General features: G+C 42.0%; 1 protein-coding gene across 1 annotated transcript in view; it reads right to left on the reverse strand.

Annotated features, from left to right (window-relative positions):
* The window catches only part of LOC112160051 (beta-1,3-galactosyltransferase 1), a 175,429-nt gene that overhangs the window by 92,531 nt on the left and 65,929 nt on the right, over positions 1 to 16,969 (reverse strand). The window contains exon 2 of the mRNA XM_024294384.2: positions 12,579 to 12,655. The gene's annotated coding sequence lies outside the window, so the exon portion shown is untranslated. The remainder of the gene's footprint in view (positions 1 to 12,578; positions 12,656 to 16,969) is intronic.

Raw genomic sequence — 16,969 nt, forward strand, 5'->3', positions numbered from 1 at the left:
TATATGAAAAAACAGATGGATGGATAGATAAACAAGTTGCCCACATACTCAAGATGTGTAACATCTTATTCAAGTCATTTTTATTTGTTTATCTACAAACTCCTTGTGAGTGCTTCTAGTCTTTCCCATTGTGTTGTCTATTCTTTTACCTTTTTGTTGTTGTTTTTTTTTTAATTTTTTTACTTATACTAAATTGTGGACATACTGTCCTCACCATGCTGGTATGATTGACATGAACTTACTGAACTTGATGTCGTATCTGGTGTCTAATTTTTATGTAACATGTGCAGGAGAGAGGAGAGCTGTATGTACGAGCAAGTTTGTCTTGTCTTTGGTCTGTAGTTAAAATTAACTTGGTGTATATGTGTATTTACATACTTATCTCTGTGTGTTTTCATATTTGCTGTATACTTCTGTGTTTTGGACCGTTTGAAAATGAGATGTTGCATCTCAAGGGACATTCCATTAACAGTAAAAATAAATAAACGGATTGATGGATGGATGAGTAGATGAACGGATGGAAAGATGGATATTTGGATGGATGATAGATGAATGAATGAATGGATGGATGGATAATTGGATGGAAAGGTAAACGGATGGATGTATGAATGGATTGATAGATGGATCAATAGATGAACCGACGGATGTATGTATGGATGGATAGAGAAAAAATGGATGAATGGATGGATAGATGGATGACTGGATGGATGGATAGATGAACGGATGGATAGTTGGATGGATAGAGAAAAAAATGAATGAACAGGTGGATGGATGGCTGGATGAACCGATAGGTGGACGGATGGCTGGATGGATGGATAGATGAAAGGATGGATGGTTGGATGAACGGATGGCTGGATGGATGGATAGATGAAAGGATGGGTCTATGGATGGCTAGATAAGTTGATAGATAGTTGGATGGATAGAGAAACAATTGGATGTATTGATGTATGGATGGATATATGAAAAAATGGTTGGATGAACAGCTGGATGAATGGATGGATGGATAGTTGGATGGATGAACAGCTGAATGAATGGATGGATGGATAGTTGGATGGATGAGCGGCTAGATAGTTGGATGGATAGATGGATAGATAAAAGGATGGGTCAATGGATGGATAGATGAGCAGATGGATAGTTGGATGGATAGAGAAACAAATGGATGGATGATAGTGGGATGGATGGATGGATGGATATATGAACGCATGGATAGTGGATGGATGAACGGACAGATGGACTGAACAACTTAAGACTTGTTTTTCCTGTCCAGCTATTGAACACACAGATTGCAGCGGAGTGTCTCTTTTGATGGACTTATTTTTCTTTTACAATCAGGGTTGTTTGCTACTCTGCGAGTGTGGTAATAGAAGCTGAACTTTATCGAGTTTTACCCGCTCTTACAGGACTAGAGGGGGGGGTGGGGAGAAAGAGGGGGTGAACAGGGGAATACAACACCAGGTCATGGGACAAGATGAGTGTCATATGTAAATAACATTAGATGCGTTGATGCTAGTACACACAAGTACACACACACAGAGCATCAACATAAATGTTCACTAGTCACACACAGACATAAAGACATGGGGTTGAAAATCCTAAAAATGTATGTATGCTTTTGTCAAAACTATTAGGCCTAATATAAAACAAATCATCATCTGCATAAAATCTTTCCTATATATATATTTTTTTTACAGTAAACTAAATCATTAACTTTGGAGCAAATGAAAACAGACTTTTAAAACAGGTAAAAACATTGGTCCAAATATACTTTATGGGAACTTTGACATGTTTTCCTAGGTTTTGATCGGCTGTTAGTAAATAAGGTCGTGATTAGCGAAAAACAATGAATGTATTACACTTAAGAAAGCAGAACAAAGCAGCTCCAGCTTCAAATATCAATATTTACCAGCAGCGCTGAGATCCGTTTGAACAAAGGCTTTTACTAAGTTGTTAAATGCACAGTCTTAGAAATAAACTGTTCCAGCAGAGCTTCTGTTTGAGTATGTATATGGAACATTTGAAATTACAAAGCCATACAGCTTGCAGGGCGAGTGCAGAGAAAATTGTGTTACATTGTGTTGCAGCTTAATCAAGCCCAGCCTGAAGCCTGTTGAAAGGAGCGCAGAGAGAGAAATAGCCACAGGTAAAAGGATTACGCCGCTGTTACAGCTCGCCGCTATCTCTGCGCTCCTCTTCTTTGACTTTTCACTGAGGCCGCCTTCCCCTCCTCCTCCCCCGCCTCTGTCAAAGGCGAGACGAGCCCTTGATGAGCGCACCTTTGATCTCCGCGAGGTGCCCCTGCTCCTCCCCCTTTCCTTTCCCTCTCATCATCCTCCCTCTCCGCTCCGCCAGGGAGCTGTCAAGAGTTTTAAAAGGCTCGGCCCGTCCGCCGAGCTCCTTCATCCCACCCGGGCTACACCTCTAGGCTCTTTCATCGGAGCGAGACACCACCCAAAATCCAGGCACTCTGAAGATGCGCCGCTTCCCTGGCTCCTTTAGCTCTGTGGTTGATTGGAGTGGGCCCTGTTTCCCCCTCTCCAAGTGCTCCTATTATTCCACATGGAGGGCTTATTCCTCACCGCTAACTGCTGCAATCACTCCACTCAACGATGTAGTGTACGAACAATAAGGCGCCGCATTGATCCAGCTCCGCCGTTAAATGTGCATAACAACGAGGCTAACACATCTTCTCCTGTATTTTTGTTTATGTCTCAAACCGTCAACGGACGATCAATTCCGGCGGTCAAGGCTGTTCCGTCACCTTTGACTTGAAGTTTACAACATGTGGTTTCCATTCATCCTCTCTGAGCAAACCTCTAAGCACTATTTCACTACAAAGACACGGTTTGCCTTGGGATCCCCATTGTGGGATTTGCGTGAGTCATCCCCACCATGAAGAAATTGGGCGACTGGGTTGTGCCTCAACAAAGCAATGAGCCGAGGCCCATTCAACCCCCTCGTGCTATTACATATTCAATTAAATCCTCAGTCTGCTCGCTGGTAATAGTTATGAATATGCAGGGTGTTAATTTGCTTGTGTCACAGATGAAGGAGACATTGGGGGGGTTGACAAAGCGTGCGGGTTGATTGGATCCCTGGTTGCTTCGTGGAGGCTAATGTCTTGAGAGGAAGGACAAAGTGTTCTTGGATGCGGCGTTCCTCGCATCGATGTGAGACTCCTTCGGAGAAAGACGCATCAAGTAATCATTTGAACGCAGCGTGAGATGTAGAAGAGGGTCGAACAAAAGCCGTATTAACCAGCGGACACAGGAAGCAGACGACTTGAAATTAGCACCTTCGAGAATTGACATGAAAGGAATTGGAGAAGGAGCTTGGGGATTTGGAGTTTCAGCTTAGAAAGGGGTCGTTTTTGGGAGAACGAAACTTACTAAAACATACAGTTTTTGATAGAGATGAGGAGTTGTCAAGTGTCAACTTTGCAAAATAACCTACCAACAGTCCTACTACCAATAAATTCTTGTTTTTAATCATGATTTCAATCAAAGTGTTCTTAAGTTCAAGCATTTTCTCCTGTTTGTCCCGTCTGGGGTCACAAGAGTGCCTGATCTTAACCCAGGTACTTGTGGGCAAAGACAGGCTACACCCTGGACAGGTCGCCAGTCTGTCCCAGGGCCACAACCACACACCCATACACACTTTACAATCGCACCTAGGAATAATTTAGAGCAGGAACAGGTAACTCCAAGCCTTGAGAGTTGAATTCCTGAATGTTTTCCAACACACCCTCCTCTTGCATGTGCTGGACACACCTGACCCGGGATATCAATCCTGAGTAGGACTTGGGTATCTGGAAATCTTAGAGACACTGTGGCCCTGATTTAGAGTAACCGATGAACCTCTGAAGCATGTTTGGGTGGTAGGAGGAAGCCAGAGTCCCCGGAGAGAACGGGGAGAACACTCCACATAGACCGGTCCCAGCTAGGACTTGAACCGGGGCCTTCTTGCTGTGAGGCAAGAGTGCTAACCACCAGTTGCTTTCTTTATATAGTAGAGAAGTGTAAAAATCTACATGTATACCAGGCATATGACTCTTCTTCTTGATCCCACTAAACATACATTCCTGAAGATGTGTTGAGCCCATGTGTTCACTCTTGATTGTCAATACCAGATACTAGCAAATGTCTGCCACCAACAGCTGAAAGAGGCTTGGTGAAAAATGTTGGAGTGGTGAAAATCACGCAAATCTTTCTCCAGGCTTTTTCTTCTGCAGCCATACTGCGATATATGAAAGACTTGGTGTGATATCATTGACGTTGGGTACAAACTACAAGTAATGATTTCCCTGCCTTGATCAATTTTCAAACAGTTGCCACTCATGTGAATAAAAATGGACATTATCAAAACCAAGTCCTTGATCGGTCAAAGTCAAAGTTCCACCTGGCTTCAATGGGCGTTCATTGGCTGTACATTTTGAATTTAGAGCCCAAAAATGGTCGTCGAAACTTGCTTAGATACACGTGAATGAAAGAGTTTTGAACACAGAAGCCCCAAACACGCATTTACTTGTGTTTACATAGACTTTTCTTCTGAGGTGCTGGAATACTCAATGCCAAGTGCAATGTGAATGTAACTTTTCTCTTTTGGAACACTAAGCTGCAGCCAGTAACTCTGCCCCTCCCACATGTAACAGAAATTAAGCTCAAATGTGGATTTCTGTCATTCTGGTGACTTACAAAATTTCTCCCAATTAATTAAAGGCTAACCAAAACCGTAAATCAGCTTTTTTGGCCTCTATAAATGGGGCTTTAAAAGTTATGACTATTGGTCTTTGACAAATAAAAAATAAACTTGTAAAGTAAAACAATAGTCTAAAACTATCAGTGTGCTGCCTCCTACAGGATCAATCGAGGTATTACAGTTGAATTTCTTGATCGGTCGGTCAAACCATTTAATTCCCAAGTCGTTTCAGAAGTCTCTCGTCATGATCTGCAGCTCCAGTTACGATAACAGTCCTGTTCCCTAGTCCCGCCCCTCTGACTGGATTTTTCACATTTTGACTGTGGGCGGAGTCAGCCACAAACTTCCCTGTTTGGTTACCCTTTAATGCTTTGGAAACACACAGAACTGACTACAAAAACAAAAAAACTAAAGCCAACAAGGTTAGCAACATGCGCTTCTTAGAGTCACTTTTAGTGACAGCTATTAGTGATACTACATGCCATGCTGTGTGACTTGTTTGGGCTTAAAGTTTTTTTTTCAATCATCCATTTCCTGAACCTACAGAATCCCTTTTAAGGTCACAAGAACAACCCAACTACTCTTGGGTAAAAGCGGGATACACCCTGAACAGGTCGCCAGTCTGACAGAGAAGCGTTAGCCTAAGGCAATCATGGAGGCCTAGTTATCTCGGTCCCTAGGCATCTGGTCAGAATACCTTCAAGTCGCCTTTAAGGAATACGCTTTGGGCTGGAAAAAGGCTTTAGGGTTGACTCGAGGCTGAATGGAGAATGGAGGGATATCTGCCAGCTGATTTAGGAATCACCTCGAAAGGTCAATTGCCTTCCTGGGTCAAAAAAACAAAGCGGATGTGACTAAGTCTGTCCGTTGGCTGTTTGTATAAAAAGGCGACGTGAAAAACAACATATTCCCAATGTGATTGTTTTTCTCCAATTGAAGCCTTAAGTCCCACTAGGAGTGTGAGTCATGTCTTTGAAAAAGTTTTTATAAAAATCTGACTTTTTTATGTATTTGAAGACTTTTGGCCTTGTTATTTATGGTACCTAGCCATAAAAAAAGTTGTTTTGTTAGATTTATGCTCTTTGATGTGCTGACACATAGATGTGAGGGCAAAACTCCAGATTTTTAACATTTAAAAGAAAAAAAAAACAATTATCCAACTCCTGTTAAGCACTTTCAGCAAACATTGTTAAAATAACTAGGCAAGCATATGACTCCGCTATCCACAGTTACCTAGCAACCCTTTCAAGCAGCACAACTAACTTAGCAATAAAAGGTTTTGTTTGTAAAACTAAGTAAAAAAAAAAAGCTTCTATTGAACAAATACTATAAATATCTCGCGGATTCTGAAAAGTTAATTTGTAAAATGATGACCAATTTGAGGTAAAATTGCTTCTGAGAAAAAGCTCTTATCGAATAAAACTTTTTTCTTATCAGAAGAAGAATCTACGAAGCCCCCCCTCCTTATTTTTTCTTTTCTTTTATAAAGGTTTGAAAAGATCTTCTTGAGACGAAATTCACTCTTTAATGTTGATGGCATCTTTGAGTGAGCTGCCAAACGCTCCCAAATAATCTTCTATCCTCCGCCGTCGTTTAATTTATTTATTTTTTTCCCTCCATGACACGCTCTGTTGAAGGTGATGATGGTGACGGAGTGTGGGTGGAAGCCGTAGCGCTGCCAACGTGGGACTTTTAACCGCTGATTCAGCCGGCGCGGTGACGGCCGTCGCGGGATGCCTCCGAGCGTCATTAAGCGGCGTGAATGAGTGTCTGTCCCGGCAGGGAATAGTGGCTTTTCCACAGCCGGACCAGCGGTAGATCTCAGCGGAGAGACGGCACAAAGGAGCTTAACCTCGACAGAACAGCAATTATGGGACAGTGATTAGTAAATAATGGTGGAGGTTAACTCGAGAAAAAAGGTGAAACCTCCGGAAAAAACAGCAAGAAATTGACTGCAGGCGAGTGGAAACGCTCTTTGGAGCCACAATCAGAAGGACGGCCTTCAGAAGGAAAACAAATTACTGATACACAAAGAGCTGCCTCTTTCTCAGTTGGCCCAGAGGAGGCCAGAGCCAATAATGAAGCGCGGGAGAGGCGCATTTTCCTGCAAACAAACTGAATTTTTTATCGCAGAGACTCACTCAAAGTTCACTTTCAAAGGGAAAAAAAAGGAAACTACCCCAAGTTCTCACATCCAAACTCTGTTTCCATAAAAACAAAGTCCTAAAAGAATCAGTTGGAGGTATTCAACCAATTACAAGTCAGAACCACATTCTAGGTTAAGAGCCCAAAGAAAAATGTTTCACCTTTTTCAAGACGTCAAGAGATTGATATGATTTTTCAAGTGCATGTAAAGCCGCGGAGGAGATGGGTAATTACAGTAATCAAGCTGAGAGACGAGTCCCTGAAGGAGGGGTTGGGTTACGTAAACTGAATGGAGGGGTCGGATCTTCCGGATGATGGAGAGAGCAGATTTGCACTCAGGGGAGTGGATGAGGCTGGAAAATTTAGTCAGATATGATTAAGGATTTTATTTTGGGATTTTAATCTTGTTTCAGGATGCGCTAATCAGGTATTCTCGACGTGTATGGTGTTCACACTGAACAAGCAGGGAGGGACTTCTGTTTACTAGCGCATGCCCATTACTTAGACTTGAAAGAGATTTTGTAGCTGTGCAAATTTTGCTCCAGGTTTTTTCTTTCACAGCTCTATTCCAATATACAAAGACTTGGTGAGAGAGATTTTGAGCACAAACCGCAATTATCAAGTTCTCCTCCATGATCAATTTTCAAATAGAACTTCCCTGGTTGGTCAAAGTTTAACTTGGTTTAACTTTTAACATACGTGTAGTAGCTGCACATTTTGGACGTAGAACCCAAATACATTCATAGAAACTAGCGTAGCTACGAGCATTGCTGGGGTGGGGGCGGTGTCAACTTTTACACCTACTTTTATTTATTTTATTGTTTTTATGCTCATATTCTATGTATTAGTGTTCTAGGTGTTAGATTGTGCAGCGCCTTGAATGAGTTTTGGCCGTGTTAAAGTGCTTTGTTAATAAAGTTGATTTCACTTTATGGCGCAATTATAACAGGCGTGATTCGCGTGGCAGAGGCAGCAAGTCTCAATGCTAAGTCAATGTAAAGACGCAATCTGAGGTCTTGTAGAGCGACTAGGGCGTCGGGCATGGTGTGTCACCCAATCATAGACTCAGCTTTGGGCACGTGACGTTTACAGTCACTCGTTCTGCGGGTAGAAACAAAGATTCAGTTTATCCTCTTGATGAAACGATTTTCATGCCGAACGTCCAACCATTTTCTCAACCCGCTGAAGCTGCGGGGTTGCAGGAGACTGTCCCGGTTACTGTTGGGTGAAAGCGGGACACACCCCGGACAAGTCGTCAGCCTGTGACAGAGCCCATGGAGCTGAAGCAATTGAGCCTACTAGCAAGCTGGTGCATGGTGGACAGTTTAGCAACATGGCAAGCTCCGGTTCCAAGAGTTCAGCACTGCTTGCAAGTACCACTGCCAAGGCTCTGGCAGTGCTAAAAAGCTCTATTGCCAAGGGTCAAGCAGTGCTAGCAAGCTCCGTTGTCAAGGGTGGGGCAGTGCTAGCGAGGGTCCGGCAATCCTAGCAGGCTAGCAAGCATTGTTGTCAAGGGTCAGGCAGTGCTAGAGAGCTCCATTATCAGGGGTACGGCAGTGCTAGCGAGCACCGTGGCAAAGGGTCTGGCAATGCTAGCATTGTTGTCCAGGGTTGGGCAGTGCTAGCGAGCTCCATTATCAAGGGTTCGGCCGTGCTAGTGACCTCGATTACAGAGGGTCCGGTAGTGCTAGCAAGCGCCACTACCAAGTATTTGGCAGTGCTACCAAACTCCGTTGCCAAGGTTCCCGGCAGAGGTAGCAGGATTCCCGCGCTGGCTGATGGTCCCTGGGTAGCGGAGCTCATTATGCTCGCCGGGCAGATGGACAGTTGGCAATTGGTCCATGTCCGGGGCATTAAAGCGTTGAGCAGTACATTTGACGCACGTCAAAACTGCCAGACTTTAAATTGACACACAGGTGGGAATACAGCACAAGATAGGTGTTCATGAGTTTACAAGTGGGGACGCATCTCACTCACATTAACTTTAAAGCTGATGATCTGCTAAAATACTGCATTGACTAATCTCTTTCAAGGTTAAATATATTTTTTTAAAGGAAAAGTAGTGACTCAGACCATGAAACTGCCACCTCCTTGCCAGACAGAGACACCATAAATGCAATTTAAGAAACATAACTGAAACTGTTTCTAATTCTGGACCTAAACACTGAGGACGTCCCTGTCTTTGACTGTTGGCAGGACTATTCCAGGCGTCCCAATGCGGCACCACGCTCCTAAAACTCGGGATTAGGACAGCTCTGCTGTGCGGATCAGTAGGATTAGAGGCGCAGTTACTCCTCAGAGATAAAAGCTGAGCAACCCACAGACCAAACAGAGGAAAAGTTTAGGTCGGGTGCATGGAGGACCGCTCCTACACGGCTTTATGCACGAGAAAAAAAAAAAAAAACTGCCCTCGGCGAAATATCAACAAAAAGCTAAGAAAACCCCCGACTGTTATTGGGAGCATTTTTTATATTTTCTCCCACACAAGCTAAAATTGTTCTCTTTGAACTTCCTTTAAACTTTCTGCATCCACAAAAAACCTTTGAAGATAAACAAAAGTGTTAAATTTTAAAGAAAAATGCAAAAAGAGGAGTTGTATTTATTGCTGCTCCTTGTTGTGTTGTTTGTTGTGGATTCGTCCACAGAGGACACGGAAACACACTGGATGTCCTCTCCCAGGCGGGTTTTCAGTCCCTCACCTGAAGCAGCGGCAGATGGATTCTCCGCAAATAACCGGGGAGGAAATTAAGAACAACAGCTGTCGCAGCGGTGAGTGGCAAGCGCGGGGGGGAAAAAAAAGACAAGGAATGCTGGGAACCAACCTTGCGATTTTCACCGCCGCACATCAGGAACGCCTGGATTGACATTCAGCGAGCAGCTTATTAGGAAATTTCATGGGAGTCTTGAAGTGATTATCCTAAAGCTGTCAGTTGCTGTGTGTCAAAATACCCCCCCACCCCCCACAGCGGGCGGTTGATGCAGCAATAAAAACTGAACATGTGGTCGGGAGACTGACGGCTGACAGAGGGGCGGGGCCTTTTCACCGGCGCCCCGGAGCGTGAATGATTCCATCCATCTGCAGACTGATTTGATGCTAATGCGGCAGGTGAAATGAAAGAAAATGCGCCCCCCCCCCGACCGTCCATCACTTCAATCATCACTTATGATTGTTTGTCTGAAAACACATTTAAAACCATGACAGGCGTAAAGCGTTTCCATTAGGTGCTCAACTGTCAACATGATTGGCTGGCAACTGTAAAGGAGGAGGGGCTTATCTGGGGTATTACAAGTACTACAATCTGCAAGTGTAGGGAAAAATCAATTTGTCGATATATTGCGATATTCTGTATGGCGATACTTGTATCAATTTATAATGCTAACAAGACAATATTTAATGAATTACTGTATTTTCCAGAGTATAAGTCGCTCCGGAGTATAAGTTGCACTTTTAAGAGAAAAGTCTGAAGGTATCTTTTAGCCTTATCGCTACATGATGGAGGCTTTGACTGTATATCTTGTTTGAAATACACAGAAGATATGATGATGTTGAGAGGTTAAGTTATTTATTTTAAAGAGCTCCACAAACGCATCCATAATAATGTCTCTATTCTGGGTTCAGTACAGCAGTTTCTTACTTTTTCTTACCAAGGAGAAAAAAATAAAAACAGTAAAAATAATGTCTTGATGCAAGTAAGAAAAACATCATAACGGTCAATGATTAGATTTTCAGCCATGTTTGTTTTGAACAGAACTTCTTCTACATTTGTGTCAGTGGACAGCAGCAAATACTGATAAACAAACCTACACCGCCCTCTAGTGGTTGTTAGTGGGAAACAACAGGTTATAGGTAACGAATATATGAGCCTATTTATGTCTAAAAAAAAAAAAAATCACAAATAAGTTGCTTCTTAGTATAAGTCGCACCCCTGGCAAATCTATGAAAAAAATAAAACGCGACTTATAGTCCGGAAAAACACGGTATATATAAGCGTCCTTGAGCGTCTTACCTTTGCTTTGTTGCTACCAGTATCAATATACAGTTGTAGTGCTTAATGTTGTGATATGAAAGTCATACTCTTAAAAAAAAAAATAAAACTTTGTTCTGGTACAGTCTTGGGATATATCGCGATATGTATCGTATCGTGAGACAAGAATCGGGATACGTATTGTATCGCCAGGTTCTTGCCTACAATCAACCCTGATTTATGCAATGTGGTCATACATACATTTTCTTGACCGCTTTGTCCCTTTCGGGGTCGCGGGGGTGCCGGAGCCTAACCCGGCTACTGATGGGCGAAGGCGGGGTACATCCTGGACAGGTCGCCAGTCTGTCGCAGGGCCTCAATCACACAAACATTCACACCCACATTCATACCTAGGGGCAATTTAGAGTCATCAATTAACCTATGAAGCATGTTTTTGGACGGTGGGAGGAAGCCGGAGTCCCCGGTGAAAACCCACGCATGCACGGGGAGAACATGCAAACTCCTCACAGAAAGGTCCCAGCCGGCAAGAGCGCTAACCACTGCACCACCGTGCAGCCAGCTATGAATGTGGTAGAAAAACACAAGTAAAAGAACTGCCTTAACAGTAATAGAAACAATACAAGCAGAAAAAGGGAAACTCAAACTGTGTCTAATTACTACAAAATAATGAGTAGTTTCTTCTGAAACAACAAAAAAAGTTATGATAAAGGATCAAAGCAGGGCCAGGCTTGAATTTTCCAAAACACACCACTGTGTTTTTTTGTTTCATGAATTTTAAATAATGCAAAATCGTACTTAAAACAAAAAAAGTTAACGTTTGTAACAGATTGGAGCTTCTGACCCTAAATCCGGCTCAGAGAAGCATGTGGTGTGAATAAAGTGTGAAAGTCTATAATTGTGGCTGAAAATATGACTATTTACTGCCCAGGTTTTTTTTCTTTTCTTTTTTTCTCTTTTACACTCCCGCAGAGACGGAGCTGCAGGGACACCGTCTGTTCGCCCGTCTGAACATCAAGATCCCCTCCACGTAAACAAATCCCGCTTATTTTCCCAGTTATTTCTCACTTTTAACCTGAAATTTCCTCCTAAAAAAATCCCTCTTTTACAACCTTAACAGTCACACTCCAAACTCCACCATAGTCAAGACCAAAGAGCTGTCGGAGGACACCAGAAACAAGACTTGTTGACTGAATCTGCAATCGGTAAACAGCTTGGTGTGAAGAACAGGAAATGGAAGACATAAAAGCCTCCATCTGGGGCTCCACGCTAGATTTGTTTGCAACTTTTCCGCTTTAATCAATAAATAAAGTTCCAGGAAGTCATGTCTAACATCCCTTTAATTCAACACCTTTTAGCCCCTATTTATTCCGTCAACGGAAATCGATACCGTTGATCCACGAGGGTCACCAATGTGACTGCAGATGGCTTGTTCGTCAATGTCACCTGAACGTTTGACAAAACTGAACTCTGATATGGAGAAGATAAAGTCACTTTTTAATGGTAACCAACAGGAACAAAAGAGGAAAAGAGTTCAAGAAAATCGCATTTAAGGAGGGAAAGAGTCCAGAAGAACAAAGCAGTCCAATTAAATAATCAAAAACTGAGTTTTACAGACCAAAAAAGGGAAAGATTTTGTACTTTTATAATCCCTAGAAGTAAATTCAAGAATTTCCAGTAAAGAGACTCATTGGAGTTTGCTTTAAGTGGGTTTGGAAAAACTTCTACGACATTTTTTATTTCTTGAAGTCCTACCATTTGTGATTTGCTGTTGTAGTCTCTATCTTCTGTTCCGGTCATGAAGAAAGCGGAATTCAGGTGAGCTCCCTTACCTGTTAAAAGAACAGAAAAACAAACAGAGTCAATGAACTCTGGTGTGGAATAAAGAGCGACAATATAAAAACACCTTTAGGGCTTAATTTGGTTTATTTATATGGGAAACGGTGAAACATTGGATCAATCAACAAAATTTCTTTAATTTTTTTTTTTATTAATTTTTTTTCCCCTAAATTAAACTTTTGGGTTGATCATTTACTCAACTCAAACATTTTATTTAGCTAAAAACAAATATTTTTGAATTTAACAAATAACAGAAGTTGTGTTCATTGGTGTTTTTTACCAGAATCTTGATGGATTTTGTCATTACTCAAGACACTTATGAAGGAAATTAAGTTCAAAATGGCATTTTTGAGGATTTCTCCATTCAAATCTTTGAGAATCATAAACAGACGAAATTGGAAAAGATCATATTTTTGATGTGGAAAACACAAGTTTTATCCTTTTCTTTAAACTATTTAAATCAAACATGTTCACCAACCATCTAAAAAGAATAAAATATTGTGTGTTACAAGACCTTTATGGACAATTTAATGAAGTTTTATAGCTGATAAATGTAGTATAGTACAATAAAAATCTGTATTTTCTTGCACTTTGCTCTTCACAGTGATTCTGCAGAAACAAAAGCAAATAGAAGAACTTCACTAGTTTATCTTAATCTCCAAAGCTGCAGTTTTTCGAACTCCTAACACATTTTATCAAATTTTGCTCAGTTTTTTGGGATTTCAAATCAGCTCTAATTCACCGGATGATAAATGACTCTAAAAAGTAAATGACCTTTTTAGAAGTAGAGCCGAAGCTGTGCTGCCTAAAAACCACAACTAGAAAGAAGTTTGTCTTTGATAAGCAGCAGATTTAAGAGAATTTATTTCAATTACTGGTGAGGTGAAAAAGGTCACAAGGCTGGCTCCTCAAAAAAAAAAACAAAGAAAAAGTGTTGTTTTACCCTCTGAAACATTAGTGAAGCAGGTTAAACTACAATCACATATCCCAAAATGACGACCTGAAGGCAAGTTTTTCAGCAAATTTGCTACTCAATGGCCATGGAGGTTCTAAGAAAAAGTCAAAATTTATGCCAACTTGAATATTTTTTTCTCTAAAAACTGGCATTGATCTGCGGTTGCACATTTTGACGTTCCGTAGTGGTAATCCAGGTACAGGAAAGGATGACGCATTACAAAATCAGGCGACAGCTCATTGGCCACAGGTCGGTGACACCCACACAGCCAGTCGGCAGCAGCTCTGACTGGACGGTGTGTAAATGTCTCTGGACGGTGACCACTCTGCACACCCAACAGCCGCCTTACAACTACCATCTACATTCATGACTATGCTTACAATAAAAATAAAAAAATTGGACATCAGCGTGAAATCTTGGAGTTTCTACTGATGCCTTCCCATCGCGTGGTGGCAGTTGAAATTTGCGACCTTAACATTAGGGTTATATTATGATTTATTTGGTACAAGCACCAAATTTTACATCGGTGTACCTCAGGATCCCCTTCTTTTAGAAAAGCCCATCATTAGGCACAAGGAAAAAAAAAGGCAGCCATTTTTAAAGATGGCGGCCATACAGTCAATTGTTACAAAAATATGCAATGTCTTCTTGCTCTAGTGTCAAAAGGTCTCAAAGGGGATCCTAAGGTACAGCCATGCCATATTTGGTGACACGAAATGAACAAATACTAATAATAACCGGCTCCACTACTATGACTAAATGACAGGGATAGGCAACAGCCTGCTTTTATTTCAACATAGACTACTCTGGGAGGTTCTAATTTGCTGGACACACCTGAACCAGGTAATCAGTCATGAGTAGAGCATGAATGTCTGTAGATCCTCTCAAGACCTGGAGTTGTCCCTTTCTTGTATATGAGAACTGGACAGAGTGAGTGTAACGCCACCCATAGAAAAAGATTTACTTCAATCTCCAATTCAGATTTTTCCTTTTTTTTTTTTTGTAAAAAAGAACGCCGCCGTGTTGGAATCATAAATCGTCAGTTAGCAGTGATTGGTCCAAATCCGTCTGAGTCCTCGTTTCTATGGCAACCACCCTCATCAATTCAGAGTGAGCTTGTTGGAACTCCAACTTCTGTCAATCAAACGTTTCGAACACTGGACGTGAGACCGCCTACTTTTATTGAAGCATCTGATTGGTCAGTTTATAACTTTCATGACACAAAAAATATGAGGCAAGGAAAATCAGGACTAGCAAGAACAAGTTAGAACAGGTATATGAGCATGAATAGTTGTTATGACAAATAGAATTACGGAGTAAGTCTATAGGATTTTGACTTCTTGGAGCCAGCAGGTACTTCCTGTCACTCAGTCCAGTTCTCAAATACAGGCAATCTTCGGAACATACAGCTTCAACTGGCTTTTAATAGGGTTGTAGGGAAAAAAAATGAAATGAAAAAAAAATATATCGTGATACTTAATTGGCGATACGTGTATCAATTTAAATACAGACACGGCGATATTTAAGTTTATTTATGGAAGTCCTTCAGCGTCTTAGTTTTGTTTTCCACCTTTTTTTTCTTATGCTGAAAAATATTTTATTTTGGAAATCAGACAATATTGACTGTTCCCTTTAAGAACAAATATTACTTAATTTACCAAACTAAAAGCACTATGAATTTTCTTGGGTAAAAGGAACTTGTATGAGGTATAGCTGCACTGCTTCACGTAGTAATCCTTACATAAAATTAATTTTACCAATTTATTACAAAGGAATAATATTCAGTTAGAGCTTTTTTTAACTCATAGTCTTTAAAAAATTAAGATCCAGTCTTCGGATATATCGTGATACATATTGCATCATGAGTCGAGTATCACGATACTTACAGTATCGCCAGACTCTTGCCAATACATACCCCTATTTTTTTTATAGAAAAAGTCTAAAAGCAGAAGCAGCAGTCATGGTAAAAGCTCCCTGAACATAAAGGGGTGAAAAATTGTCGACTCAGCTGGAGTCGGTTTGGTACCAAAGTCAGTATTCGGAAGGCTCGATTGAAGCTCAGTTTATGGTGTTACTTATTTATAGGCCTTTAGCTTACATCCACTCTTTGACCTGCCTCGTGTGGGAACAGCGTCTCAATTTATGAAGCAGAAAATACGATGTTATCCATAAAAAAATCCCCAGAGTGCTCTCTGTCACCTTTATTATTCTCGCTGAAGCGTTCCCGCAGGCGGCGCCTTTGGTTTTCCCGGGGAAACTGGTACTTTTCTGTTGTTGTATTGACAAACCGGCTCAAATTCCAGCAGACGGGATAAAGACCTCACTGCTAATTCCTGATTTGAGATTAGGCAATAAAACAAAGTGAGGAGGGGGGGAGGATAGAACCGAGCCGGCGATGTCGGCACATGGAGCGTCTGTTTCCTGTAATAAGATCGGCAGGACGTGCTTCCACTGGAATGGTGTGGGTGATGAATGAGCAGAGAAAAGCAATTTCAAAAGAAAATGTGATGCAGAGTGATTGTTCGGGCCATCGTGACACTTGTGTGTTTGCATGGAGGGTTGGACGCTGGCTGGGGGGGACTGATTAGCAGCAGCGCCTTGTGCCAAACTACTCCTCAGCTGCAGCATTTCCCCTCTGCCATCTGTATTCATGTATGCACGCTGCAACCAGAGGAAGAGTGGTTTTTTGCAAAACACAATATTTTTCTTCATATGGTTTCCTCCGTCTCTGTATTCACCCCTCGCCGTTGCTCGCCTCTGTTTTTCCGAAGTTTTTCATTACCGCCGCTGTTCCGCTTCCATATTATGAGAGATCTTGGGAAATTCTCCTTTTTGTTCCTTTTCGGCTTTGTAATGTTGCGTCTCGTGCGGAAACAGCCTTCCTGAAAATAATAGGTGCGTGACGGTGAAGAGGAGCAAACATGGCTGCACATCATCATTAGGCTTTCAGCCTCTCCGCTCAATTATGTCCTTCGTTGATGAGGCTGTTTGGAGGAGCACAGCGAGCCTAAACGCCATTCTGTGTTTCCAGGTTTCCTGTGCTCATTCTGACTGAAACAGCCACCGTCTCAGCGTCTGTCTTTCCTACACATTCTCACTCCCAACACGTCTTATATGGACGTATGGTTCGGGCCCCCTCCTCGCCAACTCATTGTTTTTTGCTGGGTGTCGGGTCCCCGACCCTCAGGACGCAGGACCAGACGTGGAATCAGCACTATATTAGGGTAGCTGTCCAGTATTGGTCTGCGTCCCGAGGGTTAGAGACCGCTGGCTACCTTATGGGTTTTTTCCCCGGCCGGGGTCTGGTACCAAGTGGCCGGTACCGGTTTATGGCCCGGATGTTGGTGACCCC

The sequence above is a fragment of the Oryzias melastigma genome, linkage group LG2, assembly GCF_002922805.2.
Source record: "Oryzias melastigma strain HK-1 linkage group LG2, ASM292280v2, whole genome shotgun sequence".
Classification (NCBI taxonomy): Eukaryota; Metazoa; Chordata; class Actinopteri; order Beloniformes; family Adrianichthyidae; genus Oryzias; species Oryzias melastigma.